This window comes from Rana temporaria, chromosome 9, assembly GCF_905171775.1.
Source record: "Rana temporaria chromosome 9, aRanTem1.1, whole genome shotgun sequence".
Classification (NCBI taxonomy): Eukaryota; Metazoa; Chordata; class Amphibia; order Anura; family Ranidae; genus Rana; species Rana temporaria.
Window position 1 is genome coordinate 26,335,686 of NC_053497.1, and position 15,757 is coordinate 26,351,442.

A 15,757-nucleotide genomic window follows, 5' to 3' on the forward strand; every position below is an offset into this window, starting at 1 on the left:
ACTGACTCGCGGGGACTTGGGACACATTTAGGGACTAGGAACATTTGCATAGACTGGGGGACAGTTGCAGGGATTGGGGGCCACTGACTTGCAGGGAATTGGGACACATTTAGGGACTAGGGACACTTGCAGGGATTGGGGAACACTGATTGCAGGGACTGGTGACACATTTAGGGACTAGGGACACTTGCAGGGATTGGGGAACACTGATTGCAGGGAATTAGGACACATTTAGGGACTAAGGACACTTGCAGGGATTGAGGGACACTGATTGCAGGGACTGGTGACATATTTAGGGACTGGGAGACACTGATTGCAGGGATTGGGGACACATTTAGGGACTGGGGGACACTTGCAGGGATTGGTGGACACTGATTGCAGGGACTGGGGGACACTGATTGCAGGAACTGGTGACACATTTAGGAACTAGGGACACTGATTGCAGGAACTGGTGACACATTTAGGAACTAGGGACACTGATTGCAGGGACTGGGGAAACATTTAGGGACTGGGGGACACTGATTGCAGGGACTGGTGACACATTTAGGGACTGGGGGACACTTGCAGTAAACCCTCCCCGGGAATAATGAGTTCATTGGAAGACAGAAGTTTGCAGTGAGCGGACTGGACTGATCCACATACAGAGTCATGTGACCTCGTACACCCTACACACACACACACACACACACACACACACACACACACTTCTCAGTCACATGACTGTCCACGTCACACGTGAGCGCGGTCACATGACTGTGATGTCATCAATCCTCTCCGGTGGTGTTTCTCGTCGCTTATTGAGGACCGGGGTCGGTTCCGGTGACGGGCGGAGGTGAGCTGAGGGAACGGGCGGCCCTGTGGTCATGTGTGGACGGAAGTGTTCTATACCAGTCACAGGCTGTACAGTACAGAGACACAGCCTGTCAGTGACAGCGCAGCTCTCAGCTCATGTCAACACAACACAGCCCAGCACTCTCCCCTGTGGGGCTCATATTGGTGACCTGACCCCGGAGTACACCGCCTGTGTTCTCCTACCTGGAGTCAGGGATTGTATACACAGGAACCGTGGGCCCCTTAACCCCTTCCTGTCCTGCCCCAGCCCCTGGGAAGGTCAATCTGATCATGTGATTGGCTGTCGCAGCAGTGATCACATGATCAGGAGCCTTTTCCGCTGGCTGGCGACCGTTTTTAGAGACTGAGCGTGGTCTTTGAGAGCTCGGGGTCTGTCCTGGAACCCGACGCTGTCCATGGACGTGTGTGAGAGTGGTAAATTACCGCCCTCTTTATCACCGCACATACGCTTCACATTGGGCAGCAGGGTGGGGTGTACACATATTGCTTCACAGCGCAGAAAAAAATTACCCCCCATCTCATTCCGCAGGCAGAACCCCCAACGAATGTCACCCGGTCAGGCCACCCCAAAGCGCAAGCCACATACTAGACCAGCCTTGTTCAGCCAAGGAGTAAGGATGAGCTCCGGCGTGTTCGCACAGAGCCCGCCAGGAAGTGTGCACGGCGCTGCGCTAATCACAGCCAGGGAGACATTGTCCCGATGCTCGGCTGCAGGGATCGTGAAATGTCTGCCTGGCTGTGATTAGCGCAGCGCCGTGCACACTTTCTGGCGGGCTCTGCACGTGTTCTATGCGAACACGCCGGAGCTCATCCTTACTTACCAAGGAGCCTTGAGGTTTCTTCAGGGGTCACTTATGTAGCGGATGGTTGCTATTAGTTACTATCATCATCCACACACGTTCACCCTGCTGCCAGACCTCCACACATCACTCTCCAGTAGACAATGAACAGTCATTTGCGTTGTTTTGTTTATTTGAGGGATTTAACTTGGTTGGGGGAAGGAAGGGGTATGGGAAGCCCATAGAAGAACATTACATTTTGCCATATTATGAATAGAGCACTTAGAAAAATGATGGACTCTACAAACCTAAAACTTTACACTTCCCTGCACAACTCCTGCAGACTGTTACTCCCAGGACTCTTCTCCTCCTGCAGACTGTTACTCCCAGGACTCTTATCTTCCTGCAGACTGTTACTCCCAGGATTCTTCTCCTCCTGCCGACTGTTACTCCCAGGACTCTTCTCCTCCTGCAGACTGTTACTCCCAGGACTCTTCTCTTCCTGCAGACTGTTACTCCCAGGACTCTTCTCCTCCTGCAGACTGTTACTCCCAGGACTCTTCTCTTCCTGCAGACTGTTACTCCCAGGATTCTTCTCCTCCTGCCGACTGTTACTCCCAGGATTCTTCTCTTCCTGCAGACTGTTACTCCCAGGATTCTTCTCTTCCTGCAGACTGTTACTCCCAGGACTCTTCTCTTCCTGCAGACTGTTACTCCCAGGACTCTTCTCCTCCTGCAGACTTACTCCCAGGACTCTTCTCCTCCTGCAGACTTTTACTCCCAGGACTCTTCTCCTCCTGCAGACTTTTACTCCCAGGACTCTTCTCCTCCTGCAGACTTTTACTCCCAGGACTCTTCTCCTCCTGCAGACTGTTACTCCCAGGACTCTTCTCCTCCTGCAGACTGTTACTCCCAGGACTCTTCTCCTCCTGCAGACTGTTACTCCCAGGATTCTTCTCTTCCTGCAGACTGTTACTCCCGGGACTCTTCTCATCCTCCAGACTGTTACTCCCGGGACTCTTCTCTTCCTGCAGAAGGTTACTCCCAGGACTCTTCTACTCCTGCAGACTGTTACTCCCAGGACTCTTCTCTTCCTGCAGACTGTTACTCCCAGGACTCTTCTCTTCCTGCAGACTGTTACTCCCAGGACTCTTCTCTTCCTGCAGACTGTTACTCCCAGGACTCTTCTCTTCCTGCAGACTGTTACTCCCAGGACTCTTCTCTTCCTGCAGACTGTTACTCCCAGGACTCTTCTCTTCCTGCAGACTGTTACTCCCAGTACTCTTCTCCTCCTGCAGACTGTTACTCCTGGGACTCTTCTCCTCCTGCACAAACTTCCCTGTCACAGCATTAATCTTTCCACCCCATCATCTTAAACTGCACCAAGGATCACTCTGAATAATGCCTGGCTGTTTCAGAACTTGCTGATTTCTGATAGGCCAGGGGCTTGCAGTACCCCTTCTTGACGGCCTAGTCGATTAGCACAAATAAAGGATAGATGGACTACTGATCCCAGCCAGCCCGACTTGCAAATCCTATTTCCTCCGGCCACATTGATTTGTCACAAAACCCCACAGTCTCTCCCCTGGCCTTGCACCCAGCTCCCCTGGCATGCCTCTTCCAGATATCCACTGAGACTCATTCACCAAACTTCTCCTGCCCTGAGTCCTTCTTGAAAAATTTACCCGGACCGTGTGTACCGACTGCTTCTCCAGCTCCTGTTCCAGGACACCTCTCCATGACCGGGAGAGGCTCCCTCCCAGCTCCTCCCCTGAGGCCTGCACCCCCACCCTCCCCAGCCTCCTGCTGCAGTCTAACACTCCATTCTTTAATGGCCCCTACTATCCCGGTCTTCCGCGGGTTACTGAAGACTTGGCTTTTCACGCAAGCCTTTCCTGCGTAGCCTCTCTCTTCCACCCTTTCTGCCGCTCTTTGCTGCTTTTGGTTCATGGGTCCTCTTTTCCCAGGAACTCTGCTATGCGTGTCGGGACCCTTCGGGGGAAGACCGCGCTATATTAAATTACCTCTCAACTTAACTCAATTCACCCAGCCGACAACTCCCCTCCAGTAGGCTGGACCTGAGTTTAAGTAGGAGGCCTGCCCCCTGCCAATCCTAGTTTGGGGATTGGTCAGGGCTCCTCAAATGAACTCCCTGTCACTCCAATTCCCAGCCCTGCCCATCTTCCAGAACATTCTCCCTGGAAGCAGGGGAGGTGCCCCAGAACTGTCACACCCACTGCTACACTAACCACTCCCTGCCCCCCTAGATCAAAACAAACAGGCCTTGCATGCAGCATAAGCCTGCCTAAATTTACCTGCCTGGCAGCTATCACCCAAAACACCTTACCTCTAGCACCTACCTATGGTAGAGGGTGCTACACATAATGGTTGAAAAAAAGACACAAGTCCATCCAGTTCAACCAAAAAAATAAATAAAAACAAATCCCATATACACAATCCTTCACCCACAGTTGATCCAGAGGAAAACGAAAAAGCCCAGCAGAGCATGATCCAATTTGCTACAGCAGGGGAAAAAATTCCTTCCCGATCCCCCGAGAGGCAATCAGATATTCCCCGGATCAACTTTACCTGGGGCGCCTTGGCAAAATGCCTGGAAATTGCCCAAAAAATGTATACAAACCAGCAGGTGGATCAAGCCTCCCTTTTTATTTACACAATGCCACAGGTTTTTATTGGGCGCCATTACAACCTTCCAGCCACCGGCATCCTAACAACCAATAGTGTCAGGGTGTTGATTGTCTGCACAGCCTCTTTGTTTGCCTCTCTCCATCAATAATGAGTGATGGAGAGAAACTAAGGAAGAGGAGAAACAATAGAATACTAGTCGGTACTAGTGTGCAAAATCTGTTTTGAAAGAATAAATCGCCTTGAATGTTGGGTGTCCTACGTGTGTCAATTCTGCTGTATTGTGTAAAACGATTAGAATCGTTTTTAATATTTTAGAATTGGGTGACTTGAGACTTGATTTTAACCACTTGCTGATCAGCCGCCGTCAGTATACTGCGGCAGGTCGGCTCGTTCCCATGAATCACCGTACCGGTACGGCGGTTCCTTTAACAGTTATAGCGGGCACGGTGGGGGAGCTGATGCACGTGGCCGGTGATCGCTCCACAAAGAGCCAGAATTAGTATCTGTCAATGTAAACAAACAGATCCCCGTTCTGAAAGGGGAGTAGAGTGAGATTATCTGTTCCTAGTAATCGGAAACAGTGATCTCTCTCTACTACCAATCAGTCCCCTCCCCCCACAGTTAGAAACACCTCCCAGGGAACGCATTTAAAGGGGTTGTAAACATCCTGTTTTTTCACCTTAAAGTGGAGGTTCACCCTATAAAACATTTCTAACACTACATCCAGCCCAGTTCTGCATATCAAATGACACTGACCTTTTTTTTTTTTCCTGTAGATAGTGTTTAGCCGTGGAATTCACCGCGGCTTCCGGGTAGGGAATCCCGCGGGAGTGGGCGTTCCTATTGACATGCCAATTGATTGACATGCTAAACGACGGCGCACACAGCGCGTCACGACTTCCCGAAGGAAGCTCGGGTCGGCTCGGCTCTATTCGGCGCCTGCGCACCGGATAGAGCCGAGCCGACCCGAACTTCTTTTGGGAAGTCGTGACGCGCTGTGTGCACCGTCGTTTAGCATGTCAATCAATTGGCATGTCAATAGGAACGCCCACTCCCGCGGGATTCCCTACCCGGAAGCCGCGGTGAATTCCACGGCTAAACACTATCTACAGGAAAAAAAAAAAAGGTCAGTGTCATTTTATTTGCAGAACTGGGCTGGATGTAGTGTTAGAATTTTTTTATAGGGTGAAACTCCACTTTAATGCATCCTATGCATTAAGGTGTAACAAACTACTGGCAGTCACCGGCCCCCCAGCCCCCCCCTATTGTATTTACCTAAGCCCTGGAATGTCTCATGGCGAGGAGGCGCCGTCTCTCTGCCCGGGGTTCTTGGCTCTTGATTGGATAGTTGACAGCAGCGCAGCCATTGGCTCCCGCTGCTGTCAATCAAATCCAATGGCGCGGGCGGCGGGCCGAGTCCTGCATTCAGCGGCTATGGATGCCCGCAAGGTAACCCCCAGGGAGAGCACTTCTTCCAGGGGGTTATCTGATGCAGGGAGGAGCTGACGGGGGACCCCAGAAGATGGCGTTCGGGGCCACTTTGTGCAAAAAGAACTGCACAGTGGAGGTAAGTATGAAACCTTTAGTATCACTTTAACCCCTTCATCACCACTAGTGTTGACCCCTTACCTGCCAGTGACATTTATACAGTAATCAGTGGCTATTTTTAGCTCTGATCGCTGTATAATTTCACTGGTCCCAAAAAAGTGTCAGATCTGTCCGCCGCAATGCCGCAGTCCCACCAATAATTAGCCGATCACCGCAATTACTAGTAAAAAAAAAAAAAGCACAATAGAAATGCCTGAAATCTTTCCCCTATCTTATAAACGCAAGGACGTCATTTGCTTCAAAGTGAACGTGAATGGCGTCCAGCGCCATTCACGAATCACTTACGCAAATTACGTAAAATTCGAACCTCGCGTATACTTTAGCATTGGCTGCCCCTGCTATTAGAAGGGGCAGCCTTACGCTAAACATGCCGTACGGAAACGACGTAAATTGCGTACGCAGGGCTCGCGCAACATTGTGAATCGGTGTTAGTATGCAATTTGCATACTATACGCTGACCACAATGGGAGCGCCCCCTAGCGGTCATCGCAAGAATGCAGCCTAGATATGCGTGGCATAAGAGCCTTATGCCACGCAGATTTTAGGCTGCAGTCGGCGTTACGATGTTCCTGAATCAGGAGCATTCGTAACGCCGGGGCAAGTAAGCAATTGCGCTGTGTAACCTATGGTTACACAGGCTCAATTGCTACTTGAATCTGGGCCAATGTGAATAGATAAACATTGAACTGGACCTTTAAAGTTATTTCTTCTAGAGTGACAGCTCTTGTCAGCAGTTTGATAAATCTTTATGTATAATGGGTTGAATTCTGTAGTTGTTGTTATTATATATGGTGCTTAGAGATGAGCTCTGTCATCCTCCAAACTTGGCTCTAACCTGATTGCTGAACTCCCACTATTGTGTACTTTGTGGTTGTAATCCCTTACATATACCTAGTGAAGAGAGATAAAATTAAACAAATCCTCCTATGTACGTCGTACCTGTTTGTCTGCAATCCTCTCTCTTCTACAGCTGTTCAGACTACATAATGTATACAGCTTGTTTGAGCTGTTTGAAAAAAAAAGGGGGGCGGAGAGATTAAAGGGGTTGTAAAGGTAAAACATTTTTTTCCCTAAATGGCTTCCTTTACCTTAGTGCAGTCCTCCTTCACTTACTTCATCCTTCGATTTTGCTTTTTAATGTCCTTATAGGATCAGGACATTCTCTACTTTGCAGATAGAGAAAGGAGCTGTGTGTTAGTGGGCGTCCTGACTCTTCTGCTCGCCCCCTCCCCCCTCAAGAGGCTTTCTCCATATCAGGGAGAAAGCCGTGCATTACGGTGTGGAGTTACAGACAGAAGAACAGGAAGTGAGGATTTCTCAGAAGAAATAAGGACATTTAAAAGCAAAATGGAAGGATGAGGTAAGTGAAGGAGGACGGCACTAAGGTAAAGGAAGCTATTTAGGGGATTTTTTTTTTTTAAATCTCAGATTTTTTTTTTTGGGCCAAAATCGCTCAGCTCTAGGTCATAGTTTATTTTCAGATAGGGGGGGTCACAGTATATTTTCGGATAGGGGGGGTCACAGTATATTTTCAGATAGGGGGTCACAGTATATTTTCAGTTAGGGGGTCATGGTATATTTGCAGATAGGGGATCACAATATATTTTCAGATGGGGGGTCACAGTATATTTTCGGATAGGGCATTTGACACAGGCAGAGGTGGTAGGAGAGGTTAGACACAGGCAGAGGAGAGGTTAGACACAGGCAGAGGTGGTAGGAGAGGTTAGACACAGGCAGAGGTGGTAGGAGAGGTTAGACACAGGCAGAGGTGGTTGGGGAGGTAATACACAGGCAAAGGTGGTTGGGGAGGTTAGACACAGGCAGTGGTGGTAGGAGAGATTAGACACAGGCAGAGGTGGTAGGAGAGGTTAGACACAGGCAGAGGTGGTAGGAGAGGTTAGACACAGGCAGAGGTGGTAGGAGAGGTTAGACACAGGCAGAGGTGGTAGGAGAGGTTAGACACAGGCAGAGGTGGTAGGAGAGGTTAGACACAGGCAGAGGTGGTAGGAGAGGTTAGACACAGGCAGAGGTGGTTGGGGAGGTAATACACAGGCAGAGGTGGTAGGAGAGGTTAGACACAGGCAGAGGTGGTAGGAGAGGTTAGACACAGACAGAGGTGGTAGGAGAGGTTAGACACAGGCAGCAGTGGTAGGAGAGGTTAGACACAGGCAGAGGTGGTTGGGGAGGTAATACACAGGCAGAGGTGGTTGGGGAGGTAATACACAGGCAGAGGTGGTTGGGGAGGTAATACACAGGCAGAGGTGGTAGGAGAGGTTAGACACAGGCAGAGGTGGTTGGGGAGGTAATACACAGGCAGAGGTGGTTGGGGAGGTAATACACAGGCAGAGGTGGTTGGGGAGGTAATACACAGGCAGAGGTGGTTGGGGATGTAATACACAGGCAGAGGTGGTTGGGGATGTAATACACAGGCAGAGGTGGTTGGGGATGTAATACACAGGCAGAGGTGGTTGGGGATGTAATACACAGGCAGAGGTGGTTGGGGAGGTAATACACAGGCAGAGGTGGTAGGAGAGGTTAGACACAGGCAGAGGTGGTTGGGGAGGTAATACACAGGCAGAGGTGGTTGGGGAGGTAATACACAGGCAGAGGTGGTTGGGGAGGTAATACACAGGCAGAGGTGGTTGGGGATGTAATACACAGGCAGAGGTGGTTGGGGAGGTAATACACAGGCAGAGGTGGTAGGAGAGGTTAGACACAGGCAGAGGTGGTTGGGGAGGTAATACACAGGCAGAGGTGGTTGGGGAGGTAATACACAGGCAGAGGTGGTTGGGGAGGTAATACACAGGCAGAGGTGGTTGGGGATGTAATACACAGGCAGAGGTGGTTGGGGAGGTAATACACAGGCAGAGGTGGTTGGGGAGGTAATACACAGGCAGAGGTGGTTGGGGATGTAATACACAGGCAGAGGTGGTTGGGGATGTAATACACAGGCAGAGGTGGTTGGGGATGTAATACACAGGCAGAGGTGGTTGGGGATGTAATACACAGGCAGAGGTGGTTGGGGATGTAATACACAGGCAGAGGTGGTTGGGGATGTAATACACAGGCAGAGGTGGTTGGGGAGGTAATACACAGGCAGAGGTGGTTGGGGAGGTAATACACAGGCAGAGGTGGTTGGGGAGGTAATACACAGGCAGAGGTGGTTGGGGAGGTAATACACAGGCAGAGGTGGTTGGGGAGGTAATACACAGGCAGAGGTGGTAGGAGAGGTTAGACACAGGCAGAGGTGGTTGGGGAGGTAATACACAGGCAGAGGTGGTTGGGGATGTAATACACAGGCAGAGGTGGTTGGGGATGTAATACACAGGCAGAGGTGGTTGGGGATGTAATACACAGGCAGAGGTGGTTGGGGAGGTAATACACAGGCAGAGGTGGTTGGGGAGGTAATACACAGGCAGAGGTGGTTGGGGATGTAATACACAGGCAGAGGTGGTAGGAGAGGTTAGACACAGGCAGCGGTGGTAGGAGAGGTTAGACACAGGCAGAGGTGGTTGGGGAGGTAATACACAGGCAGAGGTGGTTGGGGAGGTAATACACAGGCAGAGGTGGTTGGGGATGTAATACACAGGCAGAGGTGGTTGGGGATGTAATACACAGGCAGAGGTGGTTGGGGAGGTAATACACAGGCAGAGGTGGTAGGAGAGGTAATACACAGGCAGAGGTGGTTGGGGAGGTAATACACAGGCAGAGGTGGTAGGAGAGGTAATACACAGGCAGAGGTGGTTGGGGAGGTAATACACAGGCAGAGGTGGTTGGGGAGGTAATACACAGGCAGAGGTGGTTGGGGATGTAATACACAGGCAGAGGTGGTTGGGGAGGTAATACACAGGCAGAGGTGGTTGGGGAGGTAATACACAGGCAGAGGTGGTTGGGGAGGTAATACACAGGCAGAGGTGGTTGGGGATGTAATACACAGGCAGAGGTGGTTGGGGATGTAATACACAGGCAGAGGTGGTTGGGGATGTAATACACAGGCAGAGGTGGTTGGGGATGTAATACACAGGCAGAGGTGGTTGGGGAGGTAATACACAGGCAGAGGTGGTTGGGGAGGTAATACACAGGCAGAGGTGGTTGGGGATGTAATACACAGGCAGAGGTGGTTGGGGATGTAATACACAGGCAGAGGTGGTTGGGGATGTAATACACAGGCAGAGGTGGTTGGGGAGGTAATACACAGGCAGAGGTGGTTGGGGAGGTAATACACAGGCAGAGGTGGTAGGAGAGGTTAGACACAGGCAGAGGTGGTTGGGGAGGTAATACACAGGCAGAGGTGGTAGGAGAGGTTAGACCAGTGTTTCTCAATTCCAGTCATCAGGCCCCCCAACAGGTCAGGTTTTCAGGATTTCCCTCAGATGAAAAGGCTGTGGTGATTACTAAGGCAGTAAAATTGATCAAATCACCTGTGCAAAATAATGGAAATCCTGAAAACCTGACCTGTTGGGGGGGCCTGAGGACTGGAATTGAGAAACACTGGGTTAGACACAGGCAGCGGTGGTAGGAGAGGGTAGACACAGGCAGAGGTAGTAGGAGAGGTTAGACACAGGCAGAGGTGGTAGGAGAGGTTAGACACAGGCAGAGGTGGTAGGAGAGGTAAGACACAGGCAGCGGTGGTAGGAGAGGTTAGACACAGGCAGAGGTGGTTGGGGAGGTAATACACAGGCAGAGGTGGTTGGGGATGTAATACACAGGCAGAGGTGGTTGGGGATGTAATACACAGGCAGAGGTGGTTGGGGATGTAATACACAGGCAGAGGTGGTTGGGGAGGTAATACACAGGCAGAGGTGGTAGGAGAGGTAATACACAGGCAGAGGTGGTTGGGGAGGTAATACACAGGCAGAGGTGGTTGGGGAGGTAATACACAGGCAGAGGTGGTTGGGGATGTAATACACAGGCAGAGGTGGTTGGGGAGGTAATACACAGGCAGAGGTGGTTGGGGAGGTAATACACAGGCAGAGGTGGTTGGGGAGGTAATACACAGGCAGAGGTGGTTGGGGATGTAATACACAGGCAGAGGTGGTTGGGGATGTAATACACAGGCAGAGGTGGTTGGGGATGTAATACACAGGCAGAGGTGGTTGGGGAGGTAATACACAGGCAGAGGTGGTAGGAGAGGTTAGACACAGGCAGAGGTGGTAGGAGAGGTTAGACACAGACAGAGGTGGTAGGAGAGGTTAGACACAGGCAGAGGTGGTTGGGGAGGTAATACACAGGCAGAGGTGGTAGGAGAGGTTAGACACAGGCAGAGGTGGTTGGGGAGGTAATACACAGGCAGAGGTGGTAGGAGAGGTTAGACCAGTGTTTCTCAATTCCAGTCATCAGGCCCCCCAACAGGTCAGGTTTTCAGGATTTCCCTCAGATGAAAAGGCTGTGGTGATTACTAAGGCAGTAAAATTGATCAAATCACCTGTGCAAAATAATGGAAATCCTGAAAACCTGACCTGTTGGGGGGGCCTGAGGACTGGAATTGAGAAACACTGGGTTAGACACAGGCAGCGGTGGTAGGAGAGGGTAGACACAGGCAGAGGTAGTAGGAGAGGTTAGACACAGGCAGAGGTAGTAGGAGAGGTTAGACACAGGCAGAGGTGGTAGGAGAGGTTAGACACAGGCAGAGGTGGTAGGAGAGGTTAGACACAGGCAGAGGTGGTAGGAGAGGTAAGACACAGGCAGAGGTGGTAGGAGAGGGTAGACACAGGCAGAGGTAGTAGGAGAGGTTAGACACAGGCAGCGGTGGTAGGAGAGGTAAGACACAGGCAGAGGTGGTAGGAGAGGGTAGACACAGGCAGAGGTGGTAGGAGAGGTTAGACACAGGCAGAGGTGGTAGGAGAGGTTAGACACAGGCAGAGGTGGTAGGAGAGGTAAGACACAGGCAGAGGTGGTGGAGATGGGATTAGTGACACTTACTTTCTCTCAGTGTCAGCCACGCTTATAGCGATCCCTCTTCCATCATGGGGTCTCTGCTCAGCCGAAAGCTCCTCCCGCTGTTGGCCGTTAGCCTGTCAGCTGACTTTTTTCTTCGGCAGCAAAGGGGGGCGCGGAGAGGATGGGCGGGTGGCCAGCTGTGCCGGTATGGCAACGAGTGCTCTGCCAATACCTCCAATAGCAGCGGCGCTGGGCCATCCACATAGTGGGTGGGCGGAGTCTGATTGGGCGGGATCACTGTATTTATGGGTATCAATGTGCCCCCCTCAGAACCTGCCGCCTGGGACCAATGGTCCCATCGGGTCCCAGGGTAGGGCCGGCCCTGACAAGTTATACTGATTCAGTATATCCCCTATAGAAAAAAACAGACGCATTAGCAGCAATCTGCAATTGGCTGCTACAAGAGCGGGGTCCAGAGAGGTGGCCCAGTCATTTATTTATTTATTTTTGTAGTAAAAAAAAAGTTGAAGGTACCCTATAATAGAATGTTTAAAAATACACCTTATTTTTAAATAAAGAATTCTTTTAACATAGATCGAATCCCCATGGGGCTGCCACAACAGCATGCACAACCAGTGACAAGTGGTTATGGCATAACTTATTTTTTCTACTTGGGGAGAAATATTGCACAACTCCCTTTTTAAGCACATCAATACTGGGCACTGTCGCCCCCTTCCTTCCCAGACCAATTTTCAGCTTACAGCGCTCCCGCACTTTCAATGACAATTGCGCGGTCATGCTACACTGTACCCAAATGAAATTTTTAGCATTTTGTTTGCACAAATAGAGCTTTCTTTTGGTGGTATTTATTCATGACTCCGTTTTTTATTTTTTTTGCGATATAAGCAAAAAAAGAGCAGAAATATGAAAAAAATATATTTTCTTCTTTCTATTTGAAAAGAAATCCAATAAGATCTAATTTTATCATAAATTTAAGCCAAAATGCATTCTGCTACGTGTTTTTGGTAAAAAAAAAAATCCCGTTAAGTGTATAATAATTGGTTTGTGTGATCACGGACATATGTACGCAAATGATCATGTACAGATGTGCGCAGGAGATCATTGGGACATGTGATTTTACTGTTACATATGTGGGGACCAGGTGTTTTTACTATGTGGGGACATGTGTGTTTACTGTGTGTATTTTACATTGTGTGTGACACTAGGCTGGTGATCAGTGAGTACAAAGCTGTAAAAACAGCTCATACTCGCTGATCAGCAGTTGGGCTTCAGCGATCCCTCTCCTCTCCTCACCGACAACTTCTGTGTGAGGAGAGGAGAGCCTATCGCCTAGCAACCGGCTCTGTGTTTACATCACATGATGGCTGTGATTGGACACGGCCGTCATGTGACCAGGAGGGCCTATCACAGAGCCCTCCTACTGATCTGAGATGCGCCGTGTCCGGGTGACACGAGTGCATCGGGAACGCATGCGTGCAATCCCCCTCCTTCTGAGGGACATTCCTGAACGTCCACTGAGAAGGAGAGAGCGCCCGCCCGGCCGTATATGTACAGTGGGCCGGTGGGAAGAGGTTAAAGAATTCTTTATTTAAAAATAAGGGGTATTTTTAAACATTCTAAAATAGGGTACCTTCATTTTTTTTTTACAACAAAAATAAATAAATAAATGCTACTCAGGTAGCAGCCCCATGGTGAGTCGAACCCGTGACTTTGTGCACTGGGAGTGCGGCTCCCTGGCCACTACACCATGCAAGACTGCCCAAATACAGTTTAGAAATTGACAGGGTAAGTGTTCTTTTAACTGTCAGATTGCTGTTGCTGCTGCTGCTATAGATTCTGTTTTTTTCTATAGGGGATATTTCCAATCCGTATAACTTGTCGCTGTCAGTCAAAAGTAGGGCCGAAACAACTAATCGATTAATCGACAACTAATTGATTATGAAATCTATCGATTACAATTTTCATAATCGATCAATCGGCCAGTAACATAATGGGGTTAAAAAAACAACAATTAGCCTTTTATAGTACAAAAAAGCAAATCGCTATTGTAAATATTACTTTCACTGTCCCACAGTAAAAAAATGAACCCCTTACAGCAGTGGTCCCCAACCTTTTTGGCACCAAGGACCGGTTTGTGGAAGAATATTTTTCCAAGGCCCGGTAGGAGGAATCGCGATGTGTTGCGTTAGCGGTTAGTGCGGGAACCCTGCAAATCCATTGCAGGTTCCCGCATCACATGTTTTGCGGCAGTTCACATTGCCCTATGCGAACTGCTGGGAGTGTCATTTAAAAGTTAACAACCCCAAATCAGTTCTCATATCGCAGTGCATTCTGCAAACTTGGACAGAAATCGGATCGCATGGGTGTTAACACCCATGCGATCCGTTTCTGCTACGAAAAAAAAGGGTCCTGTGCAAGTTTGATGTGAATTCAGCCATACAATTTTTATGGCTGAAATCGCATCGCACAGAGATCGCATGTGATGTGCACTGCAGTGCGGTGCACATCACATCCGAACTCTGACATTGGTGCAGTGTGAACCGGCCCTAAATGTCCCAGTGTAAAAATATTTTTTTTTTATACTGGAACACTTAATAATTTTTTTATACTGGGACATTTAATGTCCCATAATAAAAAAAAATGATTAAATGTCCCAGTATAAAACAATATGCATGTCCCTCCGCAGTGCCCACTGTACTTACAGTCTCAGGGCGGGAATGTGAGGGGAGCCGTTCGCTTGCAGGAATGCATAGAGGGGGAGGGCGGAGAGATGACTTAATTCTCTCTCTGCTCTCATCGGGCGGCTGCGACGCTGTGTAGCGTAGCCTTGCAGCCCCGTATGTTAGGGGGGACAGCGGCGCGCCTCTGCGTAGCGCAGAGAGATGACGCCATCTCTCTGCTCGGGCAGCTTGTATTATGTCCGCTCCCTGATTGGCCAGGAGGATCAGTGTAACAATAGCGAATTTTCATTCGCTATTGTCACACAATGGGCGGGCTCGGGAGGGCAATGCTCTGCGCCTCGGCCGCCAGAGTGAAATTATTTAAAGTTCCTCGGGCGGCCCAGTACCGTTTGATCCATGGACCGGTACCGGTCCGCGGCCCGGGGGTTGGGGAACACTGCCTTACAGTAGCGATTATTTGCTCTTTTTGTACTTATTTTTGTTTTTTTAACCCCATTATGTTACTAAACATCTCAGGCCGGGGGTCACACTGGTGCTTTTTTCAAAAACACACTACAGTTCATTTACATGTTTTCCTATGGGACACGTTCACATCCATGATTTATTTTCGTCTGTTGCGTATTTTGAAAGGGCAAGGACTTTTTAACGTTCAATATACTTCAATGGAGAAGCTGCAGAAAAGCATGTCGTGTTTTTGCGGCAATTTGTGTTTTGTAATCTGCCCAACAAGAAATTGGACCCAAAAAAACGTGAAAATTCAATTTTTTTTTAAGGCTATTATCCGATTAATCGAAACAATAATCGGCCAACTAATCGATTGTGAAAATAATCGTTGGTTGCAGCCCTAGATATCACCGCTCCACGTTGGTCAGACAAAGGCAAAACCGCTCCTCCAGTTTGGAAGCCCAGGTGCTGGCAATGCATTTAGCAATGAAATAGGAAGGCCGCACTCCAAAAACGTTTTTGCCTTTTATTCAAAAAATGGAATCAAAAATACATGCCACAGCAGAACAGAACAGACAGGAGAGCTGACGGGTTTTACACTAACAAACAGTGCTTAGTCATAGCTGATTAAATTTTTTGAATAAAAGGCAAAAATCTATTTTGGAGTGCGGCTGTCCAGAACTGGCTGGTCGCTCGGGCCTTCCGTTGGGATGGGAGAGCCCAGGCGAGCTGCGGGAGGGACGGACGTTCCGGCTGGTCGCTTGGGCCTTCTGTTGGAATGGAAGAGCCCGGGCAAGCTGCGGGAGGGGGGGATGTTCCGGCTGGTCGCTTGGGCCTTCTGTT

The 15,757-nt window shown here is 49.6% G+C and overlaps 1 protein-coding gene across 1 annotated transcript in view; it reads left to right on the forward strand.

Annotated features, from left to right (window-relative positions):
* Positions 1-729: 729 nt before the first annotated feature.
* The window catches only part of MAPKAP1 (MAPK associated protein 1), a 322,753-nt gene continuing 307,725 nt past the window's right edge, over positions 730-15,757 (forward strand). The window contains exon 1 of the mRNA XM_040323013.1: positions 730-832. The gene's annotated coding sequence lies outside the window, so the exon portion shown is untranslated. The remainder of the gene's footprint in view (positions 833-15,757) is intronic.